Source organism: Dromiciops gliroides, chromosome 4 (assembly GCF_019393635.1).
Source record: "Dromiciops gliroides isolate mDroGli1 chromosome 4, mDroGli1.pri, whole genome shotgun sequence".
NCBI classification, from domain to species: domain Eukaryota; kingdom Metazoa; phylum Chordata; class Mammalia; order Microbiotheria; family Microbiotheriidae; genus Dromiciops; species Dromiciops gliroides.
In genome coordinates, this window is record NC_057864.1 from 12,966,486 (window position 1) to 12,979,999 (window position 13,514).

General features: G+C 38.8%; 1 protein-coding gene across 4 annotated transcripts in view; it reads right to left on the bottom strand.

The window, feature by feature from the left end:
* Positions 1-13,514, bottom strand: part of PDE4B (phosphodiesterase 4B) — a 660,822-nt gene that overhangs the window by 579,910 nt on the left and 67,398 nt on the right. Inside the window, exon 2 of one of the 4 annotated variants that reach the window (XM_044001363.1) lies at positions 12,578-12,795. The exons of the other annotated variants lie outside the window; for them this stretch is intronic. The gene's annotated coding sequence lies outside the window, so the exon portion shown is untranslated. The remainder of the gene's footprint in view (positions 1-12,577; positions 12,796-13,514) is intronic. 4 annotated transcript variants of the gene reach the window in all.

Below are 13,514 nucleotides of genomic sequence, written 5' to 3' on the forward strand. Positions count from 1 at the left end.
TGAATTCCCAAAAGAATTTCCAGAAACTCTGAGTTTTCCCTTTCAATATTTGCTCCCCATAATCTTGAACTCATTTTCTCCTTGCTGTATATGTTTGTGGGAGGGAGTACCACAGACTTTTGGAAGAATGTTTCATACCACAATGTCTGACTACACAACCTTAGTAAAACTCTTGTTTCTAAAAGTTAATTGTCCACCTGTCTAATTGGAATCAACTAACAACAATTGGGGAAAAAACACTGGTGGAGGCTCTTGGGCTACAGCCTTACAGAAACACCCCCAAATACCACAGAGATAACCCCAGAGTCCTGGGGACCTTTAGTAGTCATGTTTTAGGGACCTCCCTCTTCAGTGAAAATGAAGAGTTGGTATAATAGAAACCATTATGTGATTTCCTGGTAGTAGAGAGATGCTGGTGAAGTAGATTCCTCTACCAGTACAGGTTGGCGACTTATAGTATTAGAGTTATTCTTGCGGCACAGAGTCATTAAGTGACTTTAGCATCACATAGCCAAGATGTGGCAAAAGTGAGCCTTGAATGAAGATCCTCCTGACTCCAAGGCTATCTCTCAATCTACTATGCCATGTTGCTTCTCATATATTAACACATACAAACACATGATAATTTCAAGGGGAGGCACTAGCAGATCACAAAAGACCTCATGCAAGAGCTTTCATTTAATCTAAACTTTGAAGGAAGCTAGGGATGAAGATAAAGTACTTTGAAAATCTTCAAGTTCTCATTCCCCCAAATTATTCAAAGATAAGACAAGTATGGATTCTCTTTGTGATAAAAACAATCACAGAGCTTGGTCTATACACAAATATGAGGTAATGTGGCAAGAGCACAAGATTGAGTCAGAGTTCCTGGGTCTAAATCTCCTCTGTTACTAATTACCTACACAACCTTGGTAAAGTCACCTCCTACCTGGATCTCAGTTTCCTTATTGGTAAAATGAGTTCAGAATAAAAGATCTGTCTCAATTCTAAATATTCTGAGCCTCTGTTCTTTCATTCAACTACAAACTGAGGCAAGTCAAAGAGCAATGGCCCTTAAACTTTCAGATTTGATTCAAATTGAAGAATCCACCTGAATCTGAAAAAAATAAACAAAGCTGATGGAAGGGCTTTAAAATTTGATTGGGCTCAACAAGGGAAACCAAATTCCCCGTGTTTTAAATTACAGAAATCCCAGAGTCACTGTGCGATTTGCAGCACTAGCGATTTTAAATTTCTCATCTTCTGAATAGGCCAAATGGGGATTTATTTGTGTAGTTGTTTAGCTTTAATAGAATGGTGAACTTTAGTACTACTGAGCTTGCCAAATTCAGTTATACATCCTCTCTGCATTCCAGTCTCATTGAGACTTTTCAGTTCCTTCTTGTCCTGACTTTTCTTGGTGGTGGTATGGAGGAGAAGGATTGATTAAGAGGAAGCACCACTAAAAGGGCAACATCATACATCAGACTCAGTTTGGGAAATGGAGCCAGAAAGACCAAGGCTCTAGCCTTCACCTCTGACACTAACAAATGGCTCAGTGTCATCTAAGGCCACTGTTGGGAACTGAAGCAAAATACTACTGCTAGAAGTGTATCCCAAAGAGATCATAAAAAAGGGAAAGGACCTACATGTACAAAACTATTTTTAGCAGTTCTTTATGTAGTAGCAAAGAACTGGAAATTGAGGGGATGCCCATCAATTGGGGAATAGCTGAACAAGTTGTGGTATATGAAAGTAATAAAATGTTATTATACTGTAAGAAATGATGAGCAGGTGAGTTCGAGAAAAAACCTGGAAAGGTTTACAGGAACTGATACAAAGTGAATGAGCAGAACCAGGAGCACATAGTATACAGTAACAGCAATACTATATGATGATCAACTGCGAATGACTTAGCTATTCTCAGCAATACAATGATACAAGACAACTGCAAAGGACGCATGATGGAAAATGTTCTCCATATCCAGAGAAATATCTGATTGAGTCTGAATGCAGATCACTTTTTTCACTTTCTTTTATTTTTACTTTCTTTATGTTTTTGTGGTTCTTTTCTTTTAGCCTACTTCTTCTTTCACCACATGACTAATATAGAAATGTTTTACATGATCACACATACATAACCAATATCAAAAGGCTTACTTTCTTAAGGAAAGGGTGTTGAGTAGACAAGAGATACAGTGCTAGGCTTGTGGTCAGGAAGAAAAGTATTCAAATTATACCTTTTTGTTGTCATCAATCATTTCAGTCCTGTCACTCTTCATGACCCTGTGGTAAAATAATGGAATTTGGCAGATACCCAGGGGTCCAACTTGATTGACTTAGTAGTGTTTGAATTGGGTATGAATGAGAAACTACTAAGTACCCACTTAAGGTGATTATATCTTGAGCCACACCTGGCATACTCTGTTAAGCCTAGTCTAACCCTGAGAAGGAGTGTCCTCAGAGGCTGTGGACTGCATCATCAACAGGGAACCAGTCTCAGTCTCACTCCCCTTTGGGGGAGGGAGAAAAAGGTAGGAAAGGGGACCCCAACAGGAAGTAGCAGATACACACACTTCCTCTCTCCCTCCCTCCCTCTCTCTCTCTCTCTCTCTCTCTCTCTCTCTCTCTCTCTCTCTCTCCCTCTCCCTCTCCCTCTCTCTCCCTCTCTCACCTTTGAGGAACATTTGGAGCAGACTAGAGACTGGCTGCTGACTCCCATAGAAATTATGAACCACTGGTGATGAGTTAAATCCAGCCCTTTGTATAGGCTTTTGTTAGAGTTAGGGGGATTGTCCATTTTTCTTTTTCTTTATTCCCTTGTCCTTGACTTTATTAATTTCACCTTTGCTGTCTTTTTTTATTCCCATTAATAAAACCTGATTTGTTTGTGGAAAAGAGGCTTTCAAGCTCCTTTCTTATTGTCCCAGGTGAAATAACTAAAAAGGCAGTTCAGAGGGGAGGAAGTTTTGGACCTAGAGGTTCCTCATTATTTTCTGAACCCCAGTATTAAGTCTGGAAAGACTTGTGTGAATTGATGTAAAGTGAACTGAGCAGAACCCAAAGAACTGTGTGCACAGAGACAGCAATATTCTTGGATGAAGAACTGTGAATGACTTAACTATTCCCAACAATATAATGATCTAAGACAATCCCAAAGGATTATTGATGAAACATACTATCTACCCTCCAAAGAACGAAGTGACATTGATAGAACACAGACTGAAGCAGACTATTTTGACTTTCTTTTATTCCAGTTTTCTTATACAAAATGATTGATATGGGAATATTTTACATAATCATACATATATAACCCATATCTTATTATTTGCTGCTTCAGGGAGGGGGGAGGGGGGAGGGGAGGGAGGGAAGGAGGGGTAAAAATTGGAACTCAAAACTATAAGCATGTATATATATATGTGTGTGTGTGTGTGTGTATCAACAATATAGAAAGAAAAAAAAACTTCAACAGACACCAGATCTCTCATCAATGCAATGATAACCTACAATCCAAAGAGCCTGACAATGAAATCCACCATATACATGCTCCCAAGAACGGTGATAAACTGAAATTGGAGAAAGATACATTTTTTTTTAGGGAGGCAATTGGGGTTAAGTGACTTGCCCAGGGTCACACAGCTAGTAAGTGTTAAGTGTCTGAGGCCGGATTTTAACTCAGGTACTCCTGAATCCAGGGCCAGTGCTCTATCCACTGCACCAGCTTGCTGCCCCTGAAAGATACATTTTCAAGCATGACCAGTGTGGGAATTTGTTTTGCTGAACTATGCAGGTTTAAAAAGAATTTTCTTTGTTGTGGTTGTTGTTGCTGTTGCTGCTGTTGTCCAATAGAAGGGCAGAAGGGAAGTAACAGGTTGTAAATCCATGTAAAAAATAAATAGGGACATAGAATTTTAAAACATTAACTCATGTGGGGAGACTTGATCATTGACCCCCTGGCTATTGAACCTATTTTTTCTGAATTGTTCAGGGTAATAGCAGTAAGCAGAGAACATTTTTTTCTCCAACATGACACTGACTTCACTTCCATATTCTATTTTTTTTATCTGAAATGTCAGGTTCCTGAACTCCCAAATCTTTAGTTACTTATTAGGCAAACCCTAGAGCTTGTGCTGCGTCTCCTTTCTCTTGACTACAAAGTTGGAGTCAGGGATCATGGTACTGAGAAAAACAGAGGGTTAGGGATAGTTTTCATGAATTCCCTTTTTGGGTGATGTGGGTAAGCAAGCACATCTTTATTTTACCCCTTTTCCAAGAGTTTCTGCAATAATTCATGATTCTTTACCACTGACATCTCTTGGGATAGGAAAATCCACTCTACTGTCTCAAGTTTCTGACCTGTGCTCTGAAAGTTATAAGCAAGAATATAAAACTCCAGTATCCCTCAGCTCTAAGGAAACCAGGCTTAATGACCTTTCTCCCCCATAAACCACCCCATACATATACAGAACTCCAGTCCTATGTGTTGTCCTCAGATCTGTCTTATGAACATGAAAAATGTGGAATAAGGAAACAGAGACATTTTCTGGCCCTTTGTAAGATACCACCTAAAGGAGTGGCTATGGGCACCTATGTGGCACAGTATATGGAATGCTGGGCCAGGAGTCAGGAAGACTTGAGTTCAAATTTGACCTCAGACACTTACCAGCTGTGTGAGCCTGAGCAAGTCATTTAACCCTATTATTTTCACTTTGCTCATCTGCAAAATGTTCTGGAGAAGGAAATGGCAAAATACTCCAGTATCTTTGCCAAAGAAACCCCAAATGAGGTCACAAAGTCTGACATTACTGAAACGACTAAATTACAACAGAAATAATAACTACAGTAACAACAGAGCAGGAGCTTGTTCTCTGACAAGAGTGGGTCCTCTAGAGTTTTAGCAAACCAAATTATCTTTAGGGCAGCTTTGTTTACTGATTCTTCATGAGGGGGTGGCTGCAAGCCAGCCAGACCATCTTGAAGCAGCCTTTAAAACTTAGTCTGGGGTATTTGTTCTCTTAACAAAGTGAAGATTCTAGGGGATACATCCAGACCCCGTAGGGAGGGGTGCTTTCAGATGTCCCAAGGAAAGGCTCATCACTATGACATTGCTTGGAAAAATTCTCTGATTAATGCTCATTAAATTTTGCCTTATTTCTTAGACTCAATGGACTCTTGTTGTTTGTCCATCATTCTTGAAGAGGACTACAACATCTGGAGATCATGTCATGGCTTGCAGTGAATTGGATTTAAGAGAGGCAGAGCTGTGCAAAGTCACCAGCCTCACTCCTCCAGAGACATCTGGGTCCAGTGGCAACCTATATGTCAGAATGACTGGATGTGGCCCCAGATATTTGAGGCAGTCAGAGTTAAGTGACTTGCCCAGGGTCACACAGTTAGTAGTAGTGTCAAGTGTCTGCAGCTAGATTTGAGCTCAGGTCCTTCTGACTCCAGGGCCAGTGCTCTGTCCACTGTCACCTAGCTATCCCAGTGGCTTCTAAGGTTCCTTCCAAATCCAAATTTATGATGCTATATAGTACTTCTTTTTCAGGAATAGGTCAGATTCAATGGCCATTTAGGTCCATTCTAATGCTTAGATTCTGTTATCATAACACACAAGGACAACAGGACCAAGATATAAGGTTGAGCATAGAGATCACTATTATGCAGTTTATTTTTGTCCAGCTACAAGGACAGTCACTAAGCTGATGCACAGTCATGGCTGCATAATGAGAACTAACAACAATAATAGCAAGTCTTCTAGGAGTTCAGCAATTGTGGCATCTGGAAGAGAAAAAGTTGGGTGGATCCCTCTGTGAACTGAGGAGGATGGTAAGATATTAATGATCCTGTGTTATAGCATCAGTCTAGGTTAGCTGGCTGAGCTGATCACTATGGCTACCTTATTAGAGCTATGTGGCTCTTTTTCATCTTGTTGTTGAGATCCTGAAAAAAAACAAACCACTAGAATTAATAATGGCCCTGGATCTTGGGGAAGAGAAATTCTGTGTATGAGTGAGTATGCACAAATCTAACATCCTTCTCTAAGCTTTCCACCAAGATCTCCACTACTGGCCACAATTGGTGACATATCTTGGATTGTAAATGTATACTCTCATCATGCTAGCTCTCATGTGCTATTAGATTAAGACAATTATTGTCAGATCCAAGGCAGGGATGGAGGGGGGGGGTCGTCTCAAGCAAGACAGTGGCTGGGAAGTTGTTGCACACTTTAAGGTACTGTATGAACACCGCATTTTCTTTCTACAGATGACCTCAACAAAGACAGGAGATGCTCATAATAGTGCAGCACATGGTTGAGCTCAGATCCCAATCTGAGTCTACTAGTTCCAAGATTGTGCAATTTTGGGGAACCTTACCACTATTCACATCTCTACCATTTTTCAACTTCTATAGCAATTTAGGATCTACTGCTCTTGTTTGGACATTTGTTGCTTGTGTTCAATGCTTTGTGACCCCATTTAGGGTATTGTTGGCAGGGATACTAGGGTGGTTTTCCATTTCCTTCAGCAGTTCATTTTTACAGATAAGAACCTGTGGCAAAGAGGGTTAAATGACTTACCCAGGGTCATTCAACTAGTATCTGAGGCTAGTTGATACTCACTACCTGTGACCAATCTTACTGAACCATTTTAAGCTCAGATAGAGAGAGATAGAGATACTTTACTTTTCCAGAACTTTTTGTCTTTTCCTTAAGTAGATTCAAAGCTCCCTGAGACAGGGACTATGTCCATATCCCTCATGCTTCCTATCATAAAATGCTTTCATTTCCAGTTTGACTTTTAAAAAAAAGGAGATTATCCATACCCACTGGCATAGTCTTTCACTGTAAAAATGATTAGAGCACTGTGTTTCTTTAAATGATTACAGTACACACTAAGAAGCCTAAGCTTTTCTTTAGAAGTATAATTATAGTGTGCTGGTAATTATCAAGCTGATATGTTTCAGGAGTTTCATTAACTCTTGGATCTCAATGCAAAGGCACCACAGGATGTATAATAGGAATGGACTTAGAAGTTCTCCAGTCCAGGGGTTTTCAAATTCTGTGTCCTGGACTCCTCTGGCAGGCTGGTGAGGTCTATGGGCCCCTTCTCAGAATCATATTTTTTTTTTAAATATAGAAGATAAAACACATAGGATCACAAAGGAAATCAATTGTATTGAAAATAAACAGGATTTTTTGTTCCTATACAAACTCATGGACCTCTGAAATCTATCCCCAGATCTCTTAGAAAGGGTAGTTTGTGGAATCCAGGTTAAGAAGCAATATTACACAGGAAACTGAGGCCTGTGCATAGAAGTGACTTGTCCATAGGAAGTAAGTAGCAAGTCTGGGACTTGAACCCAATTTCAGTGCTTTTTTTCTCCAGTCTCCTATTAAATTCCTACTGGTTTTTATAGTACCATGGACAGCACAATGCAAAGCTAAGTAGTGTTATAAGTATAGTTTTCAGGGGCAACTAGTTGGCACAGTGGATAAAGCACCAGCCCTGGATTCAGGAGGACGAGAGTCCAAATATGGCCTCAAATACTTGATAGTTACTAGCTGTGTGACCTTGGGAAAGTCATTTAACCCTCACTGCCCCACCAAAAAAAAGTATAGTTTGGTAATTATACACACCGATATCTAAGACAGATTATGGCCATACCTTATTATCATCATCATCACATCTTACATTCCAAAAAAAATTATTATTATCACAACTGAAATCTATATAGCATTTTAAGATTTCCCAAATGTTTTACAATCACTATCCCATTTAAAACATGATAACCCTATAAGGTAGATGCTCTTATTTTTCCCATTTTGTAAATAATGAAACTGGCTAAGCCAAATTATAGAATCATGGATAATGGCTTAATTAATTTATAACTAAAAGGAATGTCAGAAGTTATCTAGTTAAGGTCCTCACTTTACATTTGAGGAAACTGAGACTCAAGAATTACCTGACTTGGCAAAGGTCACGCAGGGGCTAGCATACAGAAGAGGAATTAAAGCTGAAGTTTTCTGATACCAATCCCGACATTCTTGGTCATACAAGTGCTAAATGTCTGACACTGAATTCAAATTCAGGTCTTCCTCACTCCAAAGCACCTTACAAGCATTTCTCCTCCAATAACCCCAGGAGAAAGGAAAGGAGTTATTTCCCCTATTTTTATATATGAGGAAACGTAGATCGAGATATGAAGAAATTTGATATCTGAAAGACATCAGTGGTAGGATCCAAACTCAAGTCTCCTTATTCCAAGCTCTGTTCTCTTTCTATCATCCCCCACTGCCTCTCTGATGAAAAATGATCCAAGTCTTTGTCATTATCTACTAATCACTGAAACCAGTAGGGCATTTCATTACTCATGCAAGTGCCTTTTTTCATAAATGCCTGTTTCAGGTAGAATCCTAAATAATGCAGTAGTTAAGTGGAAATACAATCCAGCCTCAATGTTTTTGGAATATACTTAAATCTGATATTGGTTAAGCGTACCAACCCTGTCATTGGAATAGCAAGATTACATTTTGACAAGAACAAAGACTACTATTGACTAATGAGTTGTAAGCCACTGATGTCAGCTTTCCAAATCATGCATGGGAGGGAAACAAGCACCTAATAAAGAAGTCATTTGTGCTTTTCACCTACTTGGAAAATAATCACTTTTGCCTCCCACACCACTGACAGTGTACAAATCAGAGAAGAAACTTCAGCACAAATCTACATAGCCAAAGCTCTGTACTGTAGCCAAGGAAATGCCAGATTCAAACTGGAGAGAAAAAAAAGGAACCGAAAAATGGAAATTTTGAGTCTTTTGTTTGTTGGCTAAAATTTTCATCAAGCTTTTGTTGTTTGGGGCTTATCAAGAGACCACCATACAGCTCACAACTAGTGGACCCAAGGCAAGATGATGCCAAATTAAAGGGACACAGCCCTAGAAGGGCTGAAAGGACAGAGCATCCGTTAAGATTTCTGTTCTCAGGGGTCCTAGAACGATTCAAGCTTAGTGCAAACCCTTTTTAAAAATTAGCTTAGCAATGCCTAAATTAGGGATGTTTTAGAAGCACAAGTTCAACTAAAACTGATGTCAAATTTTAGTGATCAGCAGTGAAATGGAAGATGTTGGAGTGCAGGATCATTTTTGTCTTCTTATTTTTTTTATGGCCAACACCTTGCAAAACAGTAGGCACTTAATAATTGCTTTTTGTCTTTACTGAACCTGTTGTTCTTGACTTAATAGATCTAAAGAACCTCCAAAAACCAGCAACAATGTGACTTGGTGTAAACATAGATCGGCCATCAAGCAGCGGCCCCAGCCAATAATGACTAGAGAAAGTAAGGATCAGTTGTAATTATATGACAAGACACCATTTTCTGATGATAGGTCTGGTTTGTCAACTACCTGGTAATTAGAATAGCGCCTGATATTTGTTGTGAAGCATTATTGTACAGTGTGTCTCCAAAGTCACTGTGTAGTTATAAGTCATTAAAGCTTAAAACCATTGAAGTGGTAAAAGTTTTCAAAACTGCAAAAATATTTTTAACGACAATATTCATCCTATATCTTAAACCTCAATACAACCTAGGTGATTAAATAATTTTGCAGATGAGGAAACTAAGGCACAGAGAAATGATGATACCCATGGTCACAAAGCTAGTGAAAACTGGAGGTGAGATTTGAATTCAGGCCTGACTCCAACTCTGATACTCTAACCATTCTGAAATGCTGCCTCTCCAACTCATTGGAATCAAAAATTAATGCTATAGGAGTTCAAAGGAGAAAGAGCTTAGTGGGCTGTCAGAGAAGATTTCATGAAAGAAATGGGATTTGAACCAAACCTTAGAAAGCTGGTAGCACTGGGATAATTGGAAAAGAATGCAAAGTTCATTCTCAGGAGGAAGAATAGCATGAACAAAGTCAAGGAGACAGTAATGAATGCTCAGTGGAAGGTCTACTTGGGGAGGTCACTGGGAATCACATTTAGAAAAACTGTAGTGTGGAGATTCCAAATGTGTGTGTGTGTGTGTGTGTGTGTGTGTGTGTGTGATAGACCCTTTCCATAGTCCTGTCATGACTTTGAACCCAATTATCAGAATAATGCCTTTAAATGCATTTTAAGAATGCATTTTAAAATGTTAAGTGGTGGCAGAATGGATAGAGTACAGGGTCTTGAGGCTCATCTTCCTGAGTTCAAATCTGGCCTCGGACACTTACTACTTGTGTGACCCTGGGCAAGTCACTTAACCCTGTTTGCTATAGTTCTTCAGTTGTAAAATTAGCTGGAGAAGGAGATGACAAAGTACTCTAGAATCTTTGCCAAAACAAAATAAAACAATACAAATGGGGTCATGAAGAGTTGGACATGACTGAAAAGTGACTGAAAGACAACAAAAGTCATATATGAGTACAACAGAAACAAAAAGTGAATGAAGATAAAGATGTATTTTCCTACTCAAATTTGTCGTCCCCCTGAAATCTATACACGAATTCCTGACTTTGAATTCCTTATCTAGAAGGAAAAAATCACTGTGATTTGGGTTCAGAATTCTGAATTTGCTTCTCATGGATAAGTTTATTCACCTCTTCAGATCATGGTTTCTACATAAGTAAAATTAGAACAATAATGGCTGTAGAAATAACATTTCATCTTAGGCTTTACAATATACGGTCTTCTGTACACCTTAATGCACCATGCAAAATATCAACTTGTTTCCTTGAATGCCCTCACAGATAGCAATACAATCAACAAGAAAGCATCTGTCTGCAAGGAGGATGATTCATCCTACTTGGTAACTAATCCCTGGCCTCTTCCCCATGATGTTAAAGTTCTTCCTTTGAAGGCTTTTTAAAAAAGATTTTGGTGAGTGGCATGTTATTGACGGGATTCAGCCACTATTGAAGGTGACCAATGATCAAGGTAGACTTGAGTGTATCATCTTGAGAACAGTTCTCACATAAGTCTGTGATCCCATTCCAGTTCTGGGGGGTCTTTGAAACCTTATCTTCCAAGTTTGGAGTATCAGAGCAGTGAAATAAATGACTCACCATCACCAGACAATATACACCATTAGGAAATGAGGATACCACTCTCTCCCCATCCCCAACTGACTAGTTCAAAGCTCAGCTAATTCATTTTCTAAGGATGATCTACAGACTTCTTTGGAATATTGAAATATTGCATTCCACATAAGACTACTTCCACTAAAATCTCCAAACTCAATGTATATACCCAAGTATCCACTTGGGGATGAGTCACCTGGTTTGTCTGAGAGTTCATGATTCAAGTATTTGTAATCACCATGGGGAACGTGGAGAAAAAATATATTAAACAAACCATTGCTTTCTTTTCTGTACATATATATTTTCCCTCCTCCGCCCAGCTAGCTCTGCTTGACAATGAAAAATTAAAAAGAAAGAGAAAAAAACAGTTCAACCAAACCAACTCACAGATCCATTCCGTCAGACAATACAGACACTATTCCACACCCAGAGATCTACCCAGACCTCTGCTGGTACCACAATCTTCAATTATCTTAGCACAGTGCCTGGCTCACAGTAAAAGCTTAATAAGTGTTCCATGTATCTATGTCTGCTTGACTAGCTGGTCAGAATGAATGCTGCTGGTGTGTCTAAGTCTCACATGGCACTCGCTAATGCTACTTTTCTCCCCTTAAATAGCAATCAAAGGTCCTTCTATCCATGACTCCTTGTCCATTTTATCCATTGGTAAGTTTTTGTTTTTCTTAATGATGTCTGTCTAATGAATAGCTGGGCATCTAGGAAAACTCATCTCATATGGATTGACCATGATCTAAGGTGCTATGCAGTAAAGAAAATATTCCATTGTCCAATTTTGTGTCAACTGCAATGAATGATTTTGCTCTCCCGCATATGGAGTAAGAAGAATATTTTCAGAGACAGAAAAGAGGACAGAAAGCCTTTGACACATTTTCTGGCCTAATCTTAAAAACTTCCAATGCAGTTATGGGAGTGGGAAGTTGGGTGTCAAAGATGATGTAAAAGAATGTAATCCAGGTGGTGATCCCTTTTTCCTGGAATGAATCCTCCATGGGAAGATTTTTCTCACTCTAGTCACTACCTCTTAAAATTATAAATTTGAGTATAATGCTATTTTTAAAATGGAGAGTGAATGTGTTGAATAGAGGAAAAAGATATCTAGTCTAAAATTAATCTTATGACATATGTGAGCTGTCTTAGTTCTCAAATTCTTCCCACAATCATGCTCAGATGTTCATCACCTCTAATGAAAGTAACTAATGCTATGGAGACATGAGAAGTTTTAATTGCCTGATACAGACGACCTTCCATGAAATGATAAAAGGAATTACTCTTTAAGAGGTAAGAGTGACAAAATAGAATCTTGTCTTTTAAATTGACTATGTTTGAGACATTTTGAAAAGGTTGAAGAGGAATGAAATTTGGAATTAGGAATTACTAAAAGCAGTTAAAATGTCCATACTCTTTAGCCTAAAGTATTCATTTCCAAGTGCTGAGCTAAAATAAATCAGTGACCAAAAAAGGGTGGGGGGATGACACCCATAGACACAAATATATTCATTGCCGCACTTACAAAATGGATACATATGGTTTCCAATGTCATGTGTCTTTCCGTGGACAAGTTCCTCTAGGTCATTCCACAATTCACACTGAGACTACAACTTAACCAAAGGCCAGGACTTCTCTGTGATTCTCAAGGGAACACATCCTTATTTGTAGACTTTCTTCCCTCATCGATCATTCACTGTATATTCACTTTGTGGTAGTGAGGACCTGGAAACCAGGTAGATCCTATTGAGGAATAAATACAATTGTACATAAGTGATGTACATTTTATGCATATCATATGTACATAAAAGTATACATAATGAATACAGAGAAGCATAGTAAGATTTATATGAACTTATTCCAAGTGTAGCAAACAGAAAATAATATACACTCCAACTACAATGTCAATGGGAAAATAGCGACAATAACACAATCATAACCAAATGCCACAAAATTCTAATGACAGAGCATGGTCCCAAAGAAGATATGAGAATGTGTCTCTCTGTCTCTTTGCAGAGATGGATGGAGACATATCATGCAACAGAACATTGTATAATGTCAATATTTTATAAAAATAGGTTGCTTAGTTTTGCCCTGTTTTTCCCCTTTGTTTTTATTCTTCTAGGTTTTGCAGTCTGGGAGAGGAAACAGAATTCACTGGGGAATGTAGGTGATACCCAGATACAAGATAATTTTGAAAGGTTAGAAGTGCTGGTCCAGTTCAGCTACAGATTGATCATCTGGTCCAATGCAGCTAATACCACCCTGACACAAATATTCTCATGGTTAGTATTGAAATGACATTGTGGTCATTTGCTGATAAGAGAGAAGTTTCTCTGCCTGGCAGGGGACACAATGGAGCTTTGGAGAGAGTTTGAATCTAGACCATTTACTACCTGTGTGTCCTTGGACAAATCTCTTCATTTTCCTGGTCTTCCAGTTTTCCTTCTATAAAATGAGGG